The sequence below is a fragment of the Protopterus annectens genome, chromosome 13.part0 (genome assembly GCF_019279795.1).
Source record: "Protopterus annectens isolate FY-2018-M chromosome 13.part0, PAN1.0, whole genome shotgun sequence".
Taxonomy (NCBI): domain Eukaryota; kingdom Metazoa; phylum Chordata; order Ceratodontiformes; family Protopteridae; genus Protopterus; species Protopterus annectens.
Window position 1 is genome coordinate 223,530,267 of NC_056747.1, and position 25,748 is coordinate 223,556,014.

General features: G+C 41.8%; 1 protein-coding gene across 1 annotated transcript in view; it reads left to right on the forward strand.

Annotated features, from left to right (window-relative positions):
- The window catches only part of LOC122787178 (guanine nucleotide-binding protein subunit alpha-11), a 490,815-nt gene that overhangs the window by 187,227 nt on the left and 277,840 nt on the right, over positions 1-25,748 (forward strand). The window lies entirely within an intron of this gene.

Sequence of the window (25,748 nt, forward strand, 5' to 3'; positions counted from 1 at the left end):
CCTCATACCTTTATTACTCATTACAAATTGGACCAGGTCTCTAGGGGACATGCATTATTCGGCTCAATGGTGCTCAGGAATATTCTTCCATGAGTCAGGTAACTAGGGACTCTGTCCCACAGTCAAGGATTATGTGAAGATTGCCAACATCAGATAAAGAAGTTGTCTTACCAAAACGTTCCATCTTGTCTATCTTCACTAATCCTTGACATTCCCCCTCTCCTTCCCCCTGGCTTAGAACTCTTGGTGGACCGAATATTCCCAAAGTCTGGGTTCATAATAGGGACAAAGATATGGTCTCTTTTCTATTACTTCTTTTCTGTCATTATTATAGGCAAACTCACTCTGAGGTAATTTGATGAGGAGCGTTATGGGTAGAGCCTAGCTCGAGAGTTTTTGGAAGGCACGAGCTGGAGTAATGTCAGTGTCTCTTCCGAGGCTCGGAACCAAGCAGACAGTCAAGGATTCGTAAAGATTGACAAAACAGATGGAACATTATGGTAAGAGTTTTTTTTTTCAGCCCCAAACCCCTTAAAGTGCTTCTAAGCCTCCCATCTTGCAGACCTTTACCTTTCCCTCTGGTTCATGTAGTTACAAATAATGTCTTTGAGGACCTCTCTCTGCACTCTTTTCCACCACCCCCTAGAAAGTTGGATTGTTTTCATAGAGTATTTGACACCCACAAGCACCTTTACAGGAATCCACAGGCAAATCCCTCAGTGCCCACGGACTCCCAACAAGGGTGCTGCCAAACACCCTTTAGCTAGTGATGGAGAAAAAAGATTGTTAGATGCATTTGGTAAAAACGCTTGTATATCTGCTACCCTGCCTATGAGGGTTCTTAACTGCCAGTTTCACATTATTACTTTGAGTCCTTACAAGAACAAATTGTTGCTAAGGCAGAGGGTATTGCAGGTGAGCTTCCAGAGAAACATACAGGAGACTAACTCCAGGTGTCCAGACATTTCTCTGAAATGTGGCTGAGACACATTGGATGCATCATGTAGGGAAACTGCTAACAGGTTCTTTCACTTGCAGACATCCTGGCTGAGGACTCAACCTTTGTCATCCCAAGTGAAGGCAGACCTTCTGGATGCCCCAGTGGATAAGGAGTTTCTTTTTGGTCCTTCGCTGAAGAAAGTCTTTTGAGAAACTGAACAAAAGAGAAACAAATCAAAACTCAATTTTGTGTCTCGCCTAGTAGGTGTCACAGGAAATATCCCTCTTAAATCTTGTCTGATGCCTCCAAGGCAAAAAAAGTAAAGTCCTCCATGAGGCAATTAGCCATGACAGAGTAGAAGGTGGCAATCTGAGCAACACTGTAGATCTGGAGGATCTAAGGACCCTATTCCCCTCCAGAGAGCAGTTGTAACAATGCACATCACCCCTTGCTCTAGAAGGGCGATTGACCTACTTCCTACCTACAGTAGTGGGAAGTCATCACTGGGACCGGTGGGTCTTAAATGTCATAGAAAAAGGCTGTTTCATTCAGTTAAAGGTTAGACTTCCTAGGGAAACCATAGCAGCCCAGAAAACCACATCTTACTAAAACTTCTGCAACACGAGTCCATTCAGATAGTCCCTGCAGGAGAAGAGGGCACAGGATTTTTTTCTCCAGGATCTTCCTGGTCTCAAGAAAGGAAAGCACCTGGAGACCAATCCTAGACTTGCCAAAGTTAAACAAGTGTCTGCACATTTTCAAATTCAAAATGCTAACCCTAAAAATTTTCACCCATGATCTTTCAGGGAGGCCTGTATGGTCAGCCTAGACCTGAAGAAATGCCTGCCTTTACATTCAGATAGCAAAGGAGCACAAGAAAACCTTCATTTTATGATAGCAAGATTACATTAATAATTGTGTTTTTACCGTTTGGCTTATTCACTGCTACCATTTTTTCTCCAAATGCCTATCTGCAGTTGTAGCCCATTGCAGAACTTTAGAAATTCACATTTAACTTAGACTACTGCCTAATACAGGGGAAATCCTTCCTGGAACTTCTAACAGACCTGCAATTCGCGTGGACCACTTCCCGAATGTAGGACTCTATTTCAAGTCCCAACTTCAGCCATAGACAAGAATTCTCTTTCTGGGCGCACTGATAGATTCATTGCAACAAAAGGCCTTCCTATCCCAAGACAAGATTTCTTTCTTAACTAGCTATCTACACAGCCTAGTTCTAAGCAGACTGTCTGTATAAGGAAATGTGCAAGGGCCTCTGAATACATGGCATGCTGCATCTTAATGGTTCCTCTTTCAAAACTGCGCATGATAAAACTCCAACTCTTGAACAACATGCACAACACTTGAAAATCCTGGAGCTTCTTTTTTATTTATTTATTTTATTTCTTTGCATTTGTTTAACCAGGATAGTCCATTGGGCCTGAAGAACCAGTTTTCAGTGGAGTCCTGGGGAGAAAAGCTCCTAATACAGATTACACAAAGGTTAATATACACACATAGATTGCATGAAGATTACAGAGGTAAACAAGCTAAGATTAGTATACACACACAGATTGCATGAAGATTACAGAGGTGAACAAAGTAAGATTAATATACAGACATAGATTGCATGAGAATTACAGAGGTAAACAGACTGATCAAAAGTATTTCAATCAAAGGTAATGTCAAAAGTATAACATTTTTTTTTTTTTGTAGGATTGAGGATAGGTAGTTAGATGCAGTAGGGTAAGGAGTTGCTAGATACTAGCACGGAGTAGTAAATTAGAAGCAAGCAAGAAATTGTTACCTGGTATTTGAGAGAAGGAAGGGAAAGAGTATTGAAGTAAAGTGTAGGTTATGAGGGATGGGAGCATGAGCATTCCCATGTGGAAGTTAGATGAGAGTAGAGTGATTTATCTGAGGATGGGAGGCTAGTAATGGTACGAATGGAGGGGGGAAGGGAGTTCCATAAGCGTGCTAGTGAGTATGACAGGAGGTACTGTCCTAGGGGGTGGAGGGGTCTGTAAATTTCTATAAGGGTTTGATTGTTTGATCTGAAGTCTTTGTGAGTGGTGCATTTTAAAGGTGGTGGAGAGGGAGGGACAGTGGGAAGGCTGGAAAATGAGTTCGAGCATAGGTGAGCTGAGTGTAGGAGAGGTAGTTTGGTAGCTCTAGCCAGTTTAGTTTGTGGAGAGATTCACAGTGATGGGTTGATTTGTTGCTAGTGGTGAATCTGGCAATTTTATTGTAGCAAGTGGATAGTTTGGTTTTGAGAGATGATTGTACATTTGTTAGAAGAGGGGCACCATAGAGAAGGGAGGGTAAGAGAAATGTAGAGAGAGGGGCTCCATAGAAAAGGGAGGGTAAGAGAAATGTAGTAGAGAGAGTAAGTTTAGTAGTTGAGGTGAGGAACAGATTGTGTCGGTAGAGCATACCAAGTTTTTGGTTGTTTTTTTGTATGTTTAGTAGTAAATGGGAGTTGAATGCCTGTCATCAATTTGCACTCCTAGTAGTTTGGTTTCAGATACCAGCTCAAGAGGTGTTGTATTTTGGCTGGTGATGGAGAATAAATTTCGATCAAAGTTCTTCATTTTAGAGGAGGTAAAAATCATAAGTTTAGTTTTAGCAGCATTGAGTGCTAGATGGTCGTCTTTCATCCATTGTTCTGTGGTAGAGAAAGCATCTTGAGTTAGTTTTAAAAGAGTTGGGATGGATGGGGCAGCACAGATGATTGTGGAATCATCTGCATATTGGATAACATTAGCAAAAGGAATAGAGTGGTAAAAGTCATTAATGAAAATATTGAAGAGGAGGGGGCCCAGTATGGAACCTTGTGGGACACCTCTAGGGGTGATGAAGGAGGAGGTGGCCTTTCCTTTTTCCATTTGACAGCTTGTTGCCTATTGGAGGAGATAGCTGGTAAACCATTTGAGGGAAGAGGGTGAGAGGTTTAGGTTAGCTAGTTTAGTAAGAAGTAGGTTATGAGAGATGGTGTTGAAGGCCTTAGAGAGATCGAGAAGGATGGTAGATACAGTGAAGCCAAAGTCTCTAGCTTTATTCACAGTTTCAAGGAAGGAAAAGAGGGCAGTCATAGTGCTATGATAGGGTCTGAATCCATGTTGGGTAGGAGTTAATAGGTTGTTGCCCAAGAGATGGGGGAGGAGTTGAAGGTGGATACATTTCTCTAGGACTTTAGAAATGGGAGAGGATGGCGATGGGACGGAAATTGGAAATTAGTATCATTTCCTCCTTTGTGCAGGGGAATGATGTAAGCCTTTTTCCAGATTTGAGGAACAAGACCTTCTTGGATAGAGCGGTTGATTAGGATACTGATAGGGAGGGCAATGGCTTTAGCAGCTATGCTGAGGAAGTATGAGGGAATGTTATCAGGGGCATTGGTGCATGGTTTTAGTTTCTGCAGGAGTTTTCTTATAGTAGAAGTAGGAATAGGTTTAATGAAAAATGGTGGGGGTTGAGAGGGTGAGGAATGAGAGAAAGAAGTTGAAGGGGGAGGTGGGTGAGGAGAAGTGGAGGTAGGAGGTGGATTGTTATTTGAAAAAGAAGAGATAAGTGTGGAAATAGTCAATGACGAAATAATTGAATTGGGTAGCAAGATCGGAGTCTTGTACTTTTGGGGAGGGGTTAGGGTTTTCTGTAGTACCAGGGAGGGGTTAGGGTTTTCTGTAGTACCAGGTTTTAAGAAGGTAGTTGTGCCTCTCCAGAACTTTTGTAGGTTGGTTTTATGGTTGCTTTGAAGTTGGACGAAGTAGTTTCGACGGTCTGCTGAGAAGCTTTTTAACTGAGTTATGAAGAGTTTTGTATTCATTGAGGTTAGAAATAGATTTGTTCTTATGGTATTGTGTCCAGGCTTTATCTCCAAGTCGCATGGTGGCTAGTGTACTTTTTGTTAACCAGGGGGTGGCTTTCCTTTTTATTCTTTTGGTTGTTAAGGGAGCATGATTATTTAGGAGATGTAGGAAGGTAGTATTAAAGTGAGTTATAGCATTTTCAAGTGGTAGAGTTTTTAGAGGGTACCAATTAAGTGATTTAAGGGTGTCAGAGAAAGCTTCTGGGTTAGTTTATCTGGGATCGGGTAGTTAAGTATGAGTAACTAGTAAGGGAGAAGGAAGACGTCTAGTGAAGATGGGAAGGTGGTCACTGAGGGAGTCAGGGAGGGTTCCACTGTCGGGGTAGTTGTGGATGTGGGAGACTAAAATCCAGTCTAAAATGTTGCCACTAGTGAAGTCTTTGGATGGCCTAGTTATGGAGTTAATGAGTTGAGAGTAATTGTATAGGTTGATGTTGAGGGGGTGAGTAGAGGATTGAATGGAGTAGTTAATATTGGTGTCTCCCATGATTATAGTTTCTTTACAGATATTAGTTGATTTCCAGGAGAGGATTTCTTAGAGTATTGGGACATTGCCTCTCTCTACATTCCTCCTGAAGACAATGTATATAAATTTATATTTGTTTAGCTGAAGATGAGCTGGTATTAATTCTGCATTAGCGAACTTTGGAATGGCTTTATTATAGGGTGTTATGCATAGGGAGGAAGAGTAGATAAGAGCCACCCCACCACCTTTTTTATGGGTTCTGTCTGTTCTGATGATAGAGTAATTAGGTGGTACTATCTCTTCATTTTTTACATGAGGTTTTAGCCAGGTTTTAGAAATAGCTAGGATGTCTGGTTTGTTATGGAGTAGCCAGGCATGGAGATTTGGAATTTTGTTAGCTAAGCTTTGTGCATTAAGAGATGTAAGTAGGATGGATTTAGTTATTGAGGAGGAGGGGGTTGGTCCTCGGTTAGGGTGAATATCACCAGATAAAAGTATGGAAGTAAAAAGTTGAGTTAAGTAGTGGAGGTATTTGGATTGTTTTGATTGAGAGATACAAGTTGAAAGATTAGTGGGAGATATGGGTAGAATAGTTGATGAGGGTTTAAGAGGGGGGAATAGTTTGAAATGAAAGCAGAGGTTGTTGAAGGGATATAGTTCAGGGGAGATTGAGTTGAAGAAGTTCGATTGTGAAGTATGGAGAGGACATGTTGTCTGTGAGAATGGTGAGTGGGTGATGGGATAAGGTTGGGTACGATAGTAGATGGTAGGTAAGGTTCAAGAGGATTAGTTGAATTGGGAAGGATGAGTATTTTTTAAGCATGTTAGGGCTTTTATAAGCAATGTAGTGGTGTGTAAGGAGGGAGGGATGAGAAGTAAGAGTGTATGCAAGTGGGAGGGGATAGGAAGAGGAAGGGTGGAGTTCAGAGGTTGGAGGAAGTAGGAGTGGTTAAATGGGTATAAATGTAGATGTAGTGGGGGTGGGTGGGAATTGAGGGTAGGGGAGCGGAGAGCCCGCAGGGCGAACGGAGCAGGGAAGAAAAAAAAGAAAGATCAGCTGAAAAAAGTATCGGCTACTGCTGCTGATATAGAAAGGTAAGTAGATGTAGTACCAGATAAAGACAAGTAGGATGTAGGGAAGAAAAAGATGTTTTAAGTAGATAAGTTGATGTAGGACAGGGGGTGAAAACCAGATTGTAGACAGAGAAAAATACAGTCTCTTAAGTTAGTTGGCCAGTTTAATAGGAGAGAAGCCAAGGTAACGTTAGAGTTGCACTGACCCTTGGTAAGTAGGTGCTGCCACCTAGTGGTCTGAATGTAGAAGGCAGTTGGCAAGGTGAGCAGGTCACATACAACGTTCAATATGCAAGTATCTAGGACAGAGGTGACTTGGGGGGGAGAGAGTATATTTGGGAGGTCCACGGTAGGCTGCTGAATCATTTACAAGGGAAGTCAGACAAAACAAAGTGTTACTGAGTAGGTAATATAGAAACAGTAGATGGTATGAGGCTGCCTACATTCAAAATGTTACTTTAAAAAGTTACTTTAGGGCAGTTCTTCACAGGAGTTCTACAGCTCAATCTGGCTGGCAAGCTCCAGGGAGTTTTCAGAAGTGATGCAGGAGGTATTCCGTTTTGGTTTGAGGTGGGGAGGGAGCTTCTGTAGTAAGCTTCTGAAGTGAGGAACTGTAATATAGAAAAAGAGAGTAGAGAAAGTCTAGGTTAGGTTTATTAAGTGGTGGAATTACAGACCGAGAGAGGAAGGAGAAAGGGGAATTTGCAGAAGGAAAATGAGTAGTAAATATAAAGTTAGTAGATAAATACAGAGCTCAAAGGGATAGGCACAGAAGTGAATATTGTAGGTAGATAGAGAGTTCGAAAGAATGGACAAAGAAGGGGAATATAGAGGAGAGTGGTAAGTGAAGAGAGGTAAATGTAGCAAAGGTACAGCTTCTAGGCAGTGCAAATCAGGTAAGGTGAGATGCAGGGTTAAGAACTCAGTCACTGTACAAAGACCAACTTTACCACAGTACCCCAGCCTGGTAATAGGATGGGGGGATTAACTGTGGTAGCTACTAACAATCACAGAAAATGTAACAGGTAATAAATGGAACAATAAAGCAAGTACAGGCATATGTAACATCTAACAAATAGAAAATAAATGGTAATGCAGAGCACTTTAAAAATAAAGCGAACATTTACAGTAACAATTGAAACATTTTGTTCTACCAGTGGAACTAGCCAAGATCTGTACAAGCACCGTCTAATAGACTGCCTGGGAGTATAAAAATGTCTAAAGCACTACCTAGATGTAGCAAACACGGGTATCTGTAGAAGGGTGTGTCTTACCTCAATCAACTAGAGAAACAGTATTTAATCAAACAGTTATAAGCATTCAAAGTATTATAAGAATGGTAAATAGGGTAATGCACAGCACTTGAAACATTGCACCCTTAGTCTTTTAGGCAAAAAAAAAAAAAAACTCAATTAAGTCATAGGCAGATCAAGCATATAAACAATTGTGGTATAGTACAGCTCATTAAACATGGAAATATAGCATAAACTGGGGGAAATAAGCTAGACCCTTGTATTCTGCTCTTTAAAACTACACTTAACAGTCATAGGCAGATTAAGCAAATGTAAAAAATAAACAATTGTGGTATAGTACAGGTCTATAAACATCGGAACATAGCATAACTGGGGAAAATGAACTAGACCCTTAACTGCTCTTTAAAATTATTCTCCCTTTCCTGAAAAAGGAACTACATTGGTGGAAAGACACCATTCTGCAGAACATAGTAGGAAATTCCTGTCTACCAGACTAAAACCATCACTTCAGACAGTTCTAAAAAGTCTGGAGAGCACACGTAGGACAGCTGAAGATGCAGGGTACCTGGATTCCTGAACAAAGGCTGCACATAAAATAGAAAGAAATGCTGGCAGTGTTTCTAGCTATAATAAAACTTTCAGAGCAGCCTGAACCCAGGAGCACTGCTGATTTGTGCAGACAACACAGCAGTTGTGGTACATAAACAAACAAGGGGATACTCCATTGCTATCCCCTCTGCAGTCTGGCCATAAAGATTTGGCTCTTGGCTCAACAATTACAACTGACACTAATAGCATCCCAGGCCAGGACAACACTGTAGCAGACTCTGAGCAGGGACCTTCTGGTCCCCAACAAATGGATGCTGGAGAGATTTTCCTGGCCATCACTTGCTGGTGGGAATACCCCAGTGCAGATCTTCTTGCCTGTCATCAGAACAGGCAACTACAAAGGTTCTGCTACAGAACCCAACAGACAGGGACTTGGAAGGCAGACACCTCCTACTTCAAATGCCTGTCTGCAATTGCCCTTGAACTCCAGGGTACTACTAAACGTCAAGTCAGACTGACAAAGCATGATACTTGTAGCCCCCTTCTGGCTAAAGTAGCACTGGTTCTCCCTCCTGCTGACCCTCCCAAAGGAGCAACATCATACTTTTTCCCCAGTGGTAGATCTACTCACCCAGCTAAAATGGTCCGTCATTCATTCATACCTGAACACGCTCAAACTAACAGCATGGAAGATTGTTTAACTCCCAGAGCATGCAAACTACTCTACTGAAGTGTTGTCTATCTTGAGAGAAGCAAGAAAGCCAACTACCAGAAAATCTTGCGTATCCAAGTAGAAAAGGTTTTCCGTTTGCTGTCAGGTCAAAGGGATGATGCCACTTGGTGGCACAAATCTAGTGTTGGAAAACCTTTCAGAATTATTTGACCGGGGCATTTGTTCTAGTATTAAGGTGCATGCTTCTGCCCTCTCCCTGCATTTGCTACCCCCCCCCCCATCTATTCTTACCCCACCTGAAACTATTCCTAAAAGAGGTTATGCACCTAAGACCTCTTTGTTTTTAACTGAGGAGTTGCTTACTGGCAGTTTTGTGTGATATTGACTGCTCCTAGTCTGGATTGCAGTTGCTTAGAGCTGTGAGCCAGAAGGAACATTCAGTACAATGTTCATTTGAGCTGAACAAGAAGTGGCATTTTGAATTTCTTGTTGAGCTGGTCATTTTCTCACATTTTAATAGGCTTAATAGGAGTAACTAGTAGAGTAAATTCAGCACTGTGGTCTCAGCAAAAATAAAAAGTTGTATGGTCTGCCTTTCTTTCGAGCACTGTCTGCACAGCTGGAACAAAGCAGTCTGCACAACTAGAGTGAGACGTGTAATTAGAGGACCACTATGTTCTTCTGCATGTGTTTTTTCATTTCTTACAAGTTTTTAGCCACTATCTTTTTACTACAGCACTAAAGAATATTCCCACTGCAAATGGAAATGGTCAGTGTCGTATTCCTATGTTGCAGTATTCTTAGTGTGGGACTCCCTACCTCAGGCGACCCGAACATTAGCTCCTATACAAAAGCTTAAGCCTCGCTGCTGTAGGTGCGTGCGACATCACAAGTAGGACCATAAACCAGGGACCTTTAATGTGACGTCTGCACGCAGAGATCTCAGAACTTTTCAGCCACAGTCGACTGTCGTATCGATCGCTTCACTCCTTTACTTGAAGATGCTTAAAGCGAAGTACCCTGTTGGGGATTTTGACTTCCGATTTAGGAGTTGAGGGACGTCTGACAGAAGAGTCTACTTCGGCTCCCCTCAAGGAAGCCACTTTGGAAGTAACTGCCAGCACTTCCACAGAGATGGCTCTGACGTCTGTTCCTACTGATGTCGAGGGGAAACCAGATATCGGACAACAGACCGGGATTCCCCTGCCTGAAATCCCTACGGTCTCCTAGGCTCCTGAACCCAGGCCTTCTCCGAGACCTACGCCTTTAAAAAGAAACTAGAAAACACCAGACTCCACCTTCTGAAGGAGTCCCAGACTTGGCAGTCTTTTACCAGCTCTTTGATGCAGGCCTTCATGGCCCTTAGGCCCACTGCTTCTTCCCCCTCCACTGTTCCAGTGCTCAGACCTAGGCCTACTTTTGCCACTTCTCTCCCTTTGCCTACTGCCCAAAAAGGGGAAGAACAGGAACCCTACTGTTCATCTTAAGATGAATCAATCTCCTATTCATCACAAATTGCCTCTCCACTTGAATATTATTCCTCAGATGAAGAATCCATAGAAGGGGACTCCCAACCAAAGGATATCACCTTTGGGGAGACCATCACTAAGATGAAATAATACTTTACATGGGACACTTCCCAAATGACTGACACTCAAAGGAGATACTTTGAACTACTCCAAGTGGAATCTCCCTCACCTTCAGCCATCCCACCAGTCATTCCTGCCTACCTCGACGCTTTCACCTCAGCATCAAAGAACCCAGACTCGCAACCTCCGGCACCTAAGAGACCCGGACATGTTCTATAAAGTTCCAGATGAACAGAAATTCCTAGTAAAACCACTCCTGGCAGACCCTTCTGTAATTGCTGTATCCCCTGACAAGCAATCTAGACTGATTCCTTCAGCATCCCTTCTGCCCACTGATAAGGATAGCAGAAACATGGGCAGGATATGGAAGAAGGTTTATACCTCCTCCACCCTAGCCTTCAGAGCTATCAACTACCATGCCCATATGATAAAATATGTCTCGGATGTAGTATCATAAGCCTCTTCTCTCTTTGCAGCCACCCTTGACTGCCCTACCAAAACTTGAGATGGCATCTAAACTGTCCCTGGCTTCCCAGGTAGCCAGACATTCTATTAAATGCAGTTATGATGCAGCAGAGGCCTCTGCACGGCCTGTTGCTTCTGCATCAGTACTCCGCAGATGTTCTTGGCTACGCCTACAACCCCTTCCAGAGGATTTCAAGTCTAAAATCGTAGATGAACCATTAGACCACAGCCTTCTGTTTGGTAAACAGTCTGCAGACTTTTTCAGAAACCTGCAGGAAAAAAGTAAAGAGCTTCAAGACCTCAAGCACTTGCTTGTGTCCCCATCCCTAAATACTACAGGAATTATTCTGCAAAGACCACCTTTGTCAGGAGGTCCCCATCCTCTTCCAGGCGTAGGCGAGGAACCAGGAGGCAAACCTCCTCCAGACTAGTTGCCTTGCAACCCAGTCAGAGACTGCCTTTTCAAGATAGAAGTGGACCTAACAATGTGTGACTGCGTTGCCCACCTCCCTTTGTCAGCTGACCTCCCCCACTGCCTCCCTATTTGGAAATCCATCACATCAGACCACTGGGTGCTGGCAGTAATGCAAAACGGTTATTTCCTTTCTTGGAAGGAAAAGCCCCTTCCAAGGGGCATTCCTTTTCCCCTCAAAAACTACATCTCATCCCTCACATACTGCAAGACCTTCTGACATTAGGAATTGTAGAACCTGTATCTCGAGAACAGGACAGAAAAAGCTTCTACTCTACTCTCTTCAATTCTAGATCTATCCTTGCTAAACCTTTTCCTAAAAGTTCCATCATTCAGAATGCTATCCCTTCAAACTCTTCTTCCATTATTTTCAGCAAAGGCCTTTATGGCCACACTAGATCTAAAGGAAGCATATCTCCGTATTCTTATAAAATCCTCCAGCAGAAGATTCTTGCATTTCACTGGGCCCTGCTCTACTTTTCAATTTACAGCCTTACCCTTTGGTTTATCTACTGCACCAAGAGAATTTACATAATGCCTAGCCCCAGCCATAGCTTTCTGCAGAACCAGAGGTGTTCAAATCTTTCCTTACCTAGATGACATCCTCATTCTAGCAGAAAGAGGACACCCTTCAAAACCACCTGGGGTACACCACTTCCCTGCTTCAAAGCTTGGGATTCGCCCACAACTTCCAAAAATCATCCTTGATCCCCCAGCAGGACAAAATCTTTCTGGGCTGCAGGATCAGTACAGTCCTGATGTGGGCTTTCCTCCCTCAGGACAAAGTTCTCTCTCTTTCCACTCCCTCCCAAAACTTACTACAGATTCGTCAGATATCTGCAAGACAATTCTTGCAGATCCTGGGACTAATGGTAGCCACCATCCCCATGCTACCTCTAGCCAAAATGCACATGTGAAAACTGCAGTGGTACCTGAAAGATGAAGCAACACCATGCTGTCATAAAACCAGCATCTGATGAAGTAGTTGTAATACTGTGAATGCGCTTATGCCTTTGCCTGTTTCCTGAATAAACTGTTGCGAGTTATGATAGCCTGGTGTTGCTTCATCTTACTTCTACTTGTTGGATTTATTTTTTGGTTCGAGAAACATTCAGCACACACTGGTATTATTGGACTGGTACCTGAAAAATGTTTGGTCACAACACCAACATCACCTAAAGCACCAGATTATCCTCCTGTCCTGCCTCAAAATCAGACCTAAGGTGGTGGATCCAACAAATACTTCTGAACCCGGTACTTCCACTACAGCCACCCTCCCCAACCCAACACGTGCATACAGATGCATCAGACCTAGGGTAGGGGGCTACCATGAAAGGCTTCATGGTACAGGAGGGACTCTGACCCATCCGTGATCAATAATGACACTGATAACATCAGATAGAGTTATGTACTTACCATAACTTGGAATGTCTGCTGTCTATTGTTATTAATAATCACGTTCCCACCCTTCTCCTCCCTCCTCCTGGTGATTGGGGAGTTGGTGGTGGCTGTATCCCTCAGTATCCTTTCATCTTTTTAGGCAGTATTCAGTGCCTTCTTTTGCTATCCAGCAAACTTGATCTGAGGGGTGTGGTTAGCAAGGGATCTTGGGTAGGGGAGGAGCTTGAGCTCAGGAGTCATCTTCCTAGTTGCCGGCTCAGATCCGATGTCTGATCCTACACCCATCTGTGACGAATAATGACACGGATAGCACAGATTCCAATTTATGGTAAGTACGTTTTTTTCCAGTTCCAATAATACAGCCCAAGTATTCTTCCCCAGTTTGCACCATTCTGTTATCCTCACAAAAGACTCCACCAAGAAGGTTTACAAGAGCAAATAGGAAAGATGTTCCCTTTGAGCATTGAGAAATAATGTTGAGCCTTTTACTACTGTGATCTCTGCTGTTCTTGATTTTCTGGCTGCTCTTTTTAAAGAAGGAGCTAGCTTTTCTGATAAACTATAACTGGCAGCCAACTCAAATTTTCATGTAGGAGATGTAACTTGGAAGAATATTTTTTGTAAAGATTTTCTGAAAGGCACTTTTCTTAGATCCCCAATAAAGGATCCTTCACCTCCCTGAGATCTAACTGTAGTACTACAAGGTCTGATTCAGAAACTGAATCTTCAGCAAAAAATTATTTAAAATTGCTATCATGGAAAACGGTCCTTTTAGTAGCTATCAATTCTGCAAAAAGAATTTCTGAACTCTAGGCTCCTTTCATCAGGCTCCCTACATGATTTCGATAAAGACAAGGTAACTTTATGAACAAACCCTCTTATTATACCTAAAGTGACTTCTAAATCTAACATTAACCAATCCATTCATTTACCAGTTTTCTTTCCAAAATTTTCAAACAAAGGAGAATGGATGCTACATCATCTGGATGTGCACAGAGAATTCCATTTTTATCTACACAGAATTGAACAAATTAGAAAACCAGATCAGTTGTTTGTATCCTTTTCATCAAATTGACTGAGTTATCCATTTTCTAAAGTTACAGTGGCTAAATGGATAACTGTTTGTTTGCATTTCTTGGACCTCTTCTCAATGAGGCATTTCTCTACCAAGATTGCCTAAAGCCCACTCAGCTAGATCCATGGCTATTTAATCTGCTTTTTGGTCAAGAATTTCTGTTTGCTCAGCAGTCATATGGTCCAGTGCTCATACCTTTGGTACTCATTACAAATTGGATCTAATATTCAGAAGCAGAGCTGCATTTGGCTCAGTGGGTCTCAGGAATATCCTTCCATGAGGGCCACCCAAGGTTAATGGAGCTGAGGACTCTGTTATATTCACTGAGGAAAAATGAAGACAAAATCAGATTTGTTGTGTACTCACCATAACTAGGCACGTGTTGTCCATTTTCATTCTTCCTCAACCCCACCCCTTCCTATAATCTTCTGGAGAAACCTGTTGGATTTCTTATTGGAAATTATAGTTCCTGGTTTGAGGCCCTGTTCTTTGAGCTGTTCCTTTCTTTAATTGGGATTTTATGGTAGCAAACTCTGAGATTGTGAGAATGGACTAGGGCATTATGGGTAGAGGGAGGAGCTCAAGAGTTAGATCTGAAGTATGTGGCAGTCTGATCAAAGGAGCAGATCCATAACCAATTTGTTGAGTAATAGTGAAAATAGAAAACACATGTGCCTAGTTTTGGTGAGTACATAACTTTTAAATTTCTCTAGTTCCAGCAAGGGCCAGACTCATGGTTCCTTCAGATGTTGAAGTAATTATGGCCTCACAGAAAGCCACACGCAAAATGATTTGTGCAGGTTAATGGAAGAAATTTTCATAGTGAGCTTCATTTGAGCATGTTTCATCTACTTTAGCACCATTGGAACAGATGTTAGATTTTCCAACACAGTTATATGAGAAAGGAAATGGTTATTCCTCAGTTAATGTTCAGATGGCAGCATTTTCTTGTTTTCATGAAGGTTTTCAAATTTGATTGCTAATGGGTTGTACTTTGTCCAAGGCCTTCATCCAAGGGATTTTTTTTCTTTCCAGGCGTCCATTGCCTAGACCACCTACATTTTTGGATCTTAATTTTGTGCTCGAGTGTACAACCAGAATCCCCTCCCTCTTCGAGTTGGAGTTTAACAAATTTTCTATCTGGATGGTTTTTTGAGGAAGGACAGGGAAAGCTGTAAATATATAATGTAATAGAACAAAACTTTGTGAAAAAAATTCCATTGTTTGGTCAAGAGGACTGAACTTGAAAAATTTGGTGGAAAAATCAAGCAGGAATGGGATTACTGCTAGAACTTCCCAGATGTCTGTGTGGATGCTTTTCTTACTGTAGTTACATCTACACAGGGGAACTATTTGACATCAATGGATACATATTCAAAATGAGAGGTAGATTCAATTGTAATAGCAGGAGGGGGTAATGTATGAGGCCGTATGTCAACTTTTGTTATGCCTCCTATATAGGAAAAACAGAACGCAAACTAAAATGTCGTATCTATGAACATACTTATGACATTAAAGCCAAAAAAACTACCAATGCACTTTATAGACATATACTTGAATTTCCTGGGCATAATTTCAAATTTATAGTTATTGAACAAGTATTAAACGAGAGGGGGGTCCATGGCAGTTACTGGAAAAGAAGGAATTTTGGATTTTACGTTTGGCTGCTGGAGGCCACCTTGCACTCCATGAAATAGCATCCATTGGCGGTGTCTTAAAACTTAAAGCACAGTGTAGATGGTGTTTTATTTTATTTAACTTTTATACTTTATATGTTTTTTGAATCAATACATCATTGTATATATTTATAACATTTTTACATCTCCTATATTATTATTCGATATATCTTTGAATTATATATATTAGGACTATATTATTATTCGATATATCTTTGAATTATATATATTAGGACTTTATTGTAGATACATGTGGGCTGTTCTGTGGGACATATTGGTTATGTGCTTTCTGTTTAAGAATTAGATATGTAAGTGTCATGTGAGTTTACTGGTTTAGCCCTGTTTTTTTAACACACTCAGTTTGCATGGCTGAACATGTACTTACCAGAAATGTGTTCTATTTCCAAGATCAATGTTATTGGCAGATTCAGGGCACAACCATGGGTGCATCCTTCGCTCCCATTTATGCAGATTTATTCATGGGGTACATAGAGGAACACATCATCTACAACGATTTACACAACTTGCATTTACCCGAGATTGATATCTGGCGACGTTATCTTGGATGATTGTTGGCTGGTTTGGAGAGGAGGCATTAAATATCTTGAGTTTGTGGAATATCTTAATTGTAACAAATGGGGGATAGAATTTACTGTGAACTACAATGCCCAAGAAATCAATTTTCTGGATGTACATTTGGAGCGCAAACCAGATCATACTTAAGAACAAAGGTTTACAGGAAGTATCCCCAATACAATAGTTTGTTACATGCCTCTAGTCTCCATCCCAAGCATATCATCAACAACATTCCCAAATCCCAGTTTCTTAGAATCAAGAGAATTTGTTCCTCACAGCAGGACCTTACTCATTGTCATCATGATCTCACAAACAGGTTTTTGGAGAGGGGGTATAGTCCGGATAATGTCAAAACAGCATCACAATGGGCTCGCAACCAACCCAGGGACAGCCTTTTAACATACAGACAAAAACATACTAGGAATAATCAGGACACTCTCAGGTTGGTTACCACGTTCGGAAGGAACACGAGTCAGTTTATTGGGATTATTGACAAACATTGGAATATACTCAAAAGTAACACGCAACTTGACGATTGGTTGGGTGATAGATGTCAGTTCTCATACCGAAAGGGGAAAACATTAGAGTCACACTTTTCACATTACAAAACGATCATGTGCCAGGAGATCACCTATCATCAAACTACTCTCTCACGGGAAAAACTAGTGGGGTGTTACCCATGTGGGCATTCTTCCTTTTGCAAATTTATGTTTAAGACCAAAAACTTTACCAGCAAGAATGCAGGTAAATTATTTGACATCAACTACTTCGCAAATTGTGGAACTGATTGGGTCATTTATTTGACCACATGTACATGTCAAGCATTCTACATTGGACAAACATCTAGACAGTTTAGATGTCGGATATCTGAACATCTAGGAGATATCAGGAATGCCAGAATGAGTAATGCCTTGTATAGGCATTCCTTGATTCACAAAACAGCTAAATTCACATTTACGATTCTAGATAGAATTTTGGGAAACAAATCCTTCAAAACAGGGTGGCACAACCTACTAAACAAAAGAAAAGAAATGGATAATCAAATTGGGTGGTCTTTTTCCACCAGGTCTGAATGATAAATTGTAATATTGTGTTTATAATCAGGGGCTTTGCTGTGTATTTTTGAATGCAACTTACTTTGTTTCTTTATTTTTGGGCATATTTTATAATTTTACATGATTTATGCACATAAGATCTATTTGCACTACTTCCAATTAGGTCTTCTTTACAGGAAATGTATACACAAAGCTCCAAGGAAACCAACGGCACCTAATTCAATATAATGTTCCACAAACCACTTTTCAAAAGTACAATTTAATAAAGCGCTTTTCGTCACCTTGTTAAGGTAACTTCTTCAGATTACATTAACAAACACATAGCCATTAAATAGTAAAATACAGTCACATGATTTTACCTAAATGGTGAATTAATTCTACAAAACGTATTACCTTGTTAAAACTTATAAAATATCTTATAGTCTTAAATGACTTAACTATAGTGTTACATTTGTTGTAAACTGCCAACTAGTTACAACATATAAAAACATCTATACCACCTGTAGACGTTAAATAATGTGGAAAATTTATACTTATGTGGATCCACACACAAAATGTGTGATGCATAACCTTTCTGCAGGGACATGTTGGTACACCTAAACTTGACTTAAGGAGTATATGGAGTTATTTACTTCCTGTCTAAACTTTTAAGTCTTAAAATACATTGTATATTACAATGGTCATTTAGACCTGGTTCAGCAAAAGCATTTAGTCTTATTTGCCATGTCAATTCACATTCTTCCAAAATTAAATTGTAAGGGCCACCTCGAATGTTAGACTGAACTTGATCTATTGCCATGAAGCTAAATTTGTGCCCCCCATTTTCCATGCAGTGCCTGGCCAGGGCATTTACATTTTTATTTGTATTTATTGCGTAACTATGTTCATAGACTCTGTCTCTTAGTCTACGCTCTGTTTTCCCAATGTAAAATGCTTTACATGAGGAACACAGTGCAACGTAGACCACCATTTTTGAATTACAGTTTAAATTGTATTTTATTTTGTACTTTATACCGTTAATGAATGAGTTCCCTTGGTCACAAATTTGCACATACTACAGCAACCACAAATAGACATACCTGACCGTCTATTAAAGCTCCTGCTCGTGTTAGACTCTAGTATTGATTTTAAATTAGTTCCTCTCTTAAATATAATCTTGGGGGTTTCGTTAAATTTATCTGCTAACATTTTGTCGAGTCTTAATATTTCCCAATTTTTATGTACTATAATTCTAATAAGTACACTGTCAGCACTAAATGGAGTAATGAAACTATATTCAAAGGCATTGGTAGGTGTTCCACGCTCTATTTCACCAGACTCACGGTCCTCATCAGTGTCAATGATGTCATTCGACTCCAAATCATAGGTGACTGGCCTTACACACTGATTTAAGATAGGCATGATAAACTTATTAGCCCTTTTCAGGCATACTTCATTAGTAATTGCTTCAACTAAGGATGCAGGATATCCTCTTTGTTGAAACATACCCCCAAGAAGATTACATTCATCTTCAAAATCGTTGTCGCAAGACACCATCCTAGTGGCCCTTATTATTTGGCCTTTAACTATAGAGCGCTTTTGTTGAAAAGGATGTGAGCTGGAAAAATGTAAAAACGCATTACAATATGTGTCTTTTCTATGAATTCTTGATATATACCTATTGTGATCTAAATTCTTGATTAATTTTCACATCAAGGTAATCGATGCTAACAATCTGAAAGTTGAATGTAAACTTAAGGAAGGTAGTGGAACTGTTGAAATATTCAACCAGTTCCTTTGCTGTATCAGCATTGCCTCTAAATAAAATAAGTATGTCAAGAAATCGTGTATAAAATTTGATGAAAGGCATAAAGGTAGTGGTGTTAAACACAACGTTTTTCTCCCAGTATGCCATCACAATATTGGCAAAACTGCCACCACAAGGAGAGCCCATAGCGACTCCTTGTTTCTGCAGATAAAGGTAATTTTGGAAACAGAAATAATTGTTGGTCAAGATAATGTCCAATAAAACATCAACTAAATAGATTTCTTGACTAGTTCTTCTTTACAGGAAATGTCATTTATTGCTTCATTGGACAATGTATTTAAATACAGTCCTTGTGCTGCCTAACCATGTATAACCACTGAGGAAAGCTATATGCTGAAAGCGGTCTGGTACCAATAAAAATTATCTGCTTCAATTTCCTGGTGCTGGCCCCTTTTTTGTTTTCTTAGATAAATTGGGATCATGGGAATGCTGTGGTTGATCTGATGAAGTTTTGTATTTTACTTAACGAAAGCGCTAATCATTTTATTTATTAAAGTTCTTGTTGGAGCACATTCTACCATCTACTCCTTTTTTGTGATTTATCCAGTTGGCGTTTTTTCAGTTTGCTGTCCCAGAATGGCTGCCAGAGCATTGGATCCAATATCCTCGGACCTGAGTAAGTCTGTCAACTCATCTCCTTGGATCCAAGTTACTCTTCCTTTCTCTGGGCAGACTCCTACTATCTCGGGATTTCCCTTTTGCGATAGATCTTCTACAAGATCCTCTATATCACCTTCCATATATTCTGTCAGGTCTTCCCATCGCCTTTCTGGTTCTGAGGTGGATAGACTTCTGTTTCTTCAGACAGAGATACAGATGGGGGCTTTACCAGCTCCATAACCCACCAGGTCAGTGAGTAAACTTTCTCCTTTCAAGCCTGTTGCTTCTTCCACTGTCCAACCTCCTGCTTAGGAATCCTCTGGTCCGAAGGCCCAGAGAGTCGAGGTGTAGGAGCCTGTAGTGATTATCTCTCTGACTCAGACAGCTTCCCTGACTTGCTGTGCTCTGTGACTTCCCCTTGGAGCATGTGCGTTTGACAGCTCTGCTGTGACTCCCCGTTCAGAGCGGATGGCCAGTGAGGCTCTGGTGCGTTCTGCCTCAACAGCTTAACGGCTCTGAGGAGAACTTCATAATCTCTGGGCCTATCTGCCTTCATGGTGGTGGAGAAGGTTCTCTCTTTACCAAGGAAATCCTCAGCTCCAGTACTTTCAGATCCTCCTCTTACCTCCTTGGATACTGTCTGAGATCCCACGTCTGCCACCTCTGGGACATCCGGCCCAGCAAAGTGTCCAAGCTATTCCACTCTTGGAATCCCAGGCCTTTTCCGATACCTCCCCAGAGCATACCCCCAAGGCACACACCCCCGAAGAGAAGGTGCAAGAGGAGGCACCTGGATTTTCTGTAGGAATCCATCAGGGAAAATATCAATTTTTAAGAAGGGGAAAGGTCCCAGACATCTCCACCTGAAGATGTTTCCTTTGAAGACATCTTAGAAATCCTGCACTAGACAGGTAGTTGGTCTAACCAAAACCCTACCCCTGAGGAAACTGTTAAGACTTTCGTGTCTGGCCAGTCTACATCTTTGGTGCCCCCCCCCCCATGTGATGCAAAGTAGCCGTACACTGTAGAACCTATCCCCAAACGTGCAGTTAGGATTTTTAGTGCCCCAACAAATTGATCACTTTTGACCAAAGGGAATCCTGGTAGATGCCATGGTTGTTCCGGCAGCCATCAAAAAGGAGCTGACTTAGGACAGAGAGTCTAGGGCCATGAATAGATTTGGCAAGAGAGTTTATGCTTCAGCCACTTTCACCGTACTAGCACTAAACTGTCTTTCTCATTTTACTACGTTACAGAGGGATTTTATCAAAGAACTCTCTAGCTCTGCCCCAGAGTCCATACCTGATGAGGAACGGAAGGCCTTTTCTGTCAGAATGGCAACTCTCCAATCAATTTCCAATGTGTCCATATTAATTTCCCATGCTGCAGATGGCACCTCAAGGGCCTCCACTTTAAGCATTGCCATTGGGCATCATGCTTTGATGTGGCTGTGTGACTTTGTGGAACCTTTTAAGGCATCATTCGTCAATGCACCTTCTCATGGATCATCATTGTTTGGACCTATTGTTAGAGAGAGACTCTCCCGTAGTGAGAAAGATGGAAAGATCTTGTCTGCCATTTGAATCTGGTTTTCTACCCTTTGATGATATTTCTCCGGGAATCAGCCTGGTGGTAAAACAAATTGTGGTTCAAGAAGTCTCAAGGTCCTTTTCAGGAATCCTAGGGAGACTTCTCCCCCAGGGGCAGAGGGGGAAAACAACAATAATAGTCGATTCTGTCTTGGGGGGGGGGGGGTCAGCAAAATCAAGGGTGTCAATTTTGTTCTCTAACAGACTCTGTGCTCCTGAAAAGTTGCCTGACTGTCCCTCTCTGGAGGTAGTCATTGGGGGGGGGGGTTATCCTAGCACCCAGAGGCTAACCCAGGTTAGCCATCGGAGACAGTCTGTGGGTGTATCATATCCAGAGGCTATTCCATTCCCTTTTTAAAACATCCCCAAACCAAACAGAGCCTTCCCCAGTGTTTTACCCAATCAGAGTGAATCAGCAGCTTTGAAGATTGCAGAGCTGCTAGACAGGAGTTCTCCAGAAGGTCCCCCCAGGTCTGATCAGATCAGGGATTTACTAGAGTTTCTTTAGTACCGAAAAAGACAGGAGATCTGAGACCAATATTGGACTTGACATCTCTGAACAAGTTAGTAAAAAAAGCTCAGAATTCAGGATGGTCACAGTCCTGTCCATTCTACCTCCACTGCAAATGGCCAACTCCTATGTGCTTGATAGATTTGAAGGATGCGTACGATCACATCAAAGTAAAAAAGATGCTCAGAAAGCATCTCCGCTTTAGGCTGGGAGCCTGTCATTACCAATTCAGAGTCATCTCTTTTCTTCTCGCTATAGCTCCCCGGGTGTTCAAATGCATAACTGTAGTCACAGCTCATTTGAGACTGCAGGGATTCCATGTGTTTCCTTACCTGGACGATTGGCTCCTCACCTCTCCAACCAGGCATCTACTCACCCAAGCCAGGTACTATTTGGTACAACTAGCCCCTACCGTAGACCTAACCAACAACACACACAAATCGCATTTGAACCCTATCCAAATAATAGACATCATAGGAGTGCATCTGGACAGTTCAAAAACCCTGGCCTTCATCCCTCCAGACAGAATTTCCTCTCTAAGACTGCATATCGGACAGATTGTCAATACCGAATTCTCCATCAAAATTAGTACTTGGAGTATTGGGTTCTGTGGCTGCCACGATTACTGTGTTGCCTAAAGAAAGACTACACATGACAATTCTGCAATGGACATTAGCAGTCTAGTGGTCTTTGCACCAACATAATCTAGGCTATCCATTCAAACTGTCAAGAGTGTGCAAAGACTCGCTTCTGTGGTGGCTTCATTCCTCAGGTATCAAATAAGGACCCCCATCATGCCACTTTGACCAAGGATGGCTCCCAGATAGGATTGGGGGCATTTCCTGGGATGGATGATCCAAGGCATGTGGACGTCACAGGAGACTAATCTGCATGTTGATGTCCTAGAGATGAGAGCGGTCCTTCTAGCGTTGAAAACCCTGCACAGCTTTCTTCCTCTATGGGCTATTGCAATACAAACGGACATTTGTCAGTTGTGTGGTACATCGGCAAGCAAGGAGGAAGCAGGTCTTACCCCCCTGTGTCAAGAAAAAATGAATGTGTGGCAATGGGCGATTCTATCGACTGCTTTCGAATTGCAATGCACATTCCATGGGAGTGCAACATTCTAGTGGACAGGCTGAGCAGAGTCTTGCTTTTTGCCTCACGAATAATAGCTAAAGCAGTCCGTGGCTAACCTGTCTTTCACAAATGGAGTCAACCCTGCTGCAATCTCTTTGCATCCTCTCACAATAACAAATGCAGGTTATTTGCCCCGATCCCTCCTCACGGACAGTCCCCAAGAGCTGCTGTAGTTCATGCTTGGCCTCCTGGTCTGCTTTGCCCATTCCTTCCTTTACCCCTAATTCCCAAGTTTCTTCAGAAAGCACACAGGTTGAAGAGCAGAGTAATCCTCATTGCACTTTCTGGCCTCAAGTCTGGTTCACCTTCCTGTGGTCTCGTGTCATCTGCCCTCTGTGTACATTGTAACCGGTTCCAGGTCTACTGTTCCATCAGGGCAGATTCACCCAGATCTCCCAGGCTTAAAATTAACCGCATGATTTCTCCAATTCTGATGGTGGCGAGACACTCCAGGCATTCTTCCACCATCCAAAAGATTTTGATTTTATCCCGCAAATCATCCACTAGGAAAATTTATAAGACCAAATGAAAAAGATTATCCATACTATTCCAGCGATCCTAGACTTCCTTGCTGATATCTTACAAAATGGGGCAAATTAACCCACTGTAAAAAGTACAAATGGCTGCCATTTTAAATTTTCACATCAGAGAAAATTTTTCATCCTTAGCTTCTTCAAAATTGTGCAAAGCCTTTCTTAGAGGTTTTTCTTGCTTTGTCCTCCTGTCAAGGATCCCACCCCTCCTTGGGATCTGATTATGATTCTTCAGGCACTAGTCCATCCTCCTTTTTGAACCTTCAGTCAAAGTAGATTTGAAATTCCTTTCATGGAAAACTGTTTGGCGGCCATCACTTCTGCAAGAAGGGTTTCTGCATTTCAAGTCCTTTCTTCCAAACCTCTTTATTTGACTTTCCATAAAGACAGAGATACTTTACGTACCAACCCTTCCTTTTTACCCAGAGTTACAGTGAGCAGTATTAACTAGTCCATCAACTTACCAGTTTTCTTTCCCAATTTTCAAAACCAGGGAGAGTATATCCTTCATTTATTAGATGTTCATAGACAGCTGCTTTTTTATCTGGACAGGACAAATTCATTCAGAAAGTCTGATCAGTTGTTTGTATCCTTTACCAGTATCAGAAAAGGAAAACCAGTTTCTAAGACCTCGTTAGCCAAATGGTTAAGAAATTGCATTTCTTTTGTGTATGCATCTAAGGGGTATATCTTTGCCCACACTAGAACAAAAAGCTTGGGATGGTGACCTGGATCTAGTACAGTGGGTTTTGACTTGAGTCTCGATTGAGGATGTTTGTGCAGCAGCTTTGTTGTCAAACTCAGACCTTTATTTCACACTGTAAAGTAGGTATTACCTCCAGAAGCAGAGCTGCCCTTGGTTCTGCAGTGCTCTGGAATATCCTTCCATGAGGGCCACCCAAGGTTATTATAGCTGGGGACTTTGTCCAGTAGGTTGAGGAACAAATGAAAAGGGCAACATCAGATGAGGTTATAAACTCACCATAACGTTCCATCTGTGTTGTCCATTTTCATTCTTAATCAGCCTTCCCACCCTCCTTCCCCCTGCCCATGGGCTGTGAAAGACCTTATGGATATGCTTATAGGAAGTAAAGTTCCTGTTTGAGCTCCTGAACCTTGTTGTGTCTCTCTTCTAGTAGTTGCCTAATTATATTTATACTTTCGTATATAGTCTGCAATATGTTAGCAGCAAACTTTATCTGAGGTAGTCTGGGGGAATGAGGCATTATGGGTAGGAGAGGAGCTCGAGCTTCAGAGCCTTAAACTTTGGAAAGTATCAGAGTCAGATCAGAGTCCCACAGGTTGAGGAAGAATGAAAATGGACAACACAGATGGAACGTTATGATGGGTACTTAACTTCTTTCTTCTAGTAGGTCTTAAGTAAATAAGTTTTTGCTTTTTTTGTTTGTCTTTACTAGACTTTTGCATTTAATGCTTTCCTGACATCATATCCACAGCTGTAGCAGTAGCCACTCACTGTTAACAGTGGGTCAGCAAATTCTGCTGTGCTGTGGTGGTTATCCAGGCAGCCTGCAGAGTGCTTTTTCCTTGTGTTGTAATATTTCCACCACATGCATCCTACTGCAGTTGCTAAACAAGTAGCCAGTTAATTTGCTTCGGCTAGTGATGCAGTCTGTCACAGAAGGTCTGCCTCCTTTTTAGCTGTTGTGTCCCATCAGGTCCCTTATCTTCACTGGAGATTCCTTTTTAGGCTAATGGGCTAATGTTCTCGGACGTATGCCACACTCCCTGGATAGCTTCATCACTCCTCTACCTGTTTCACTAGCTCCTCTGGCACTTGGGCTGCTTATTGAATTTGGGTCATGGGAGTGTTTTAGCTCTCTGTTCCATGAACTTGGCTTTTGTTTTCACTCCTATGTTTTCCTTTAATGTGCATTTCTTGTCTTCTTGGGTGAACCAAGATAGTATTTCTGAAATGTTCGTGTTTCTTTAGCAGCACAAGCTTAATTTGATATGTAGAGTGTTGTATTAAGCTTTTGTGTGGAATTACTGTGTGTAGGCCGCGGTGGTGCAGCGGTAGCATTGTTGCCTCACAGCAAGAGATTCTCCCGTTCGATTCCTGGCTGGTGTGCGAGGAGTGCCTTCTGTGTGTGGAGTCTGCATGTCCTCCCCGCGGTCGAGTGGCGTTCCAAAAGACATGCGTGAATGGGCGTGCCTTCGTTGAAGGTTGGGCGTCGAGCTGGCAACTCTGCACCGTAAAAACCTACTACCAATCATTAGCGGACAGAAGTTCTGCTGTGCCGACCCCTAACCGGGAAAAGCTGCAAGACAAACAACAACAACATGGAATTACTGTGTGTGACAATGTGTGATGATAAGTGTAGTAGATGACTGAATTTTTCCTAAGCAAGTAAACATTGCTTGTCTGAGTACTAAGTTTGTTTTTATAAGGATTTTCATGTACAGTGTCTATGA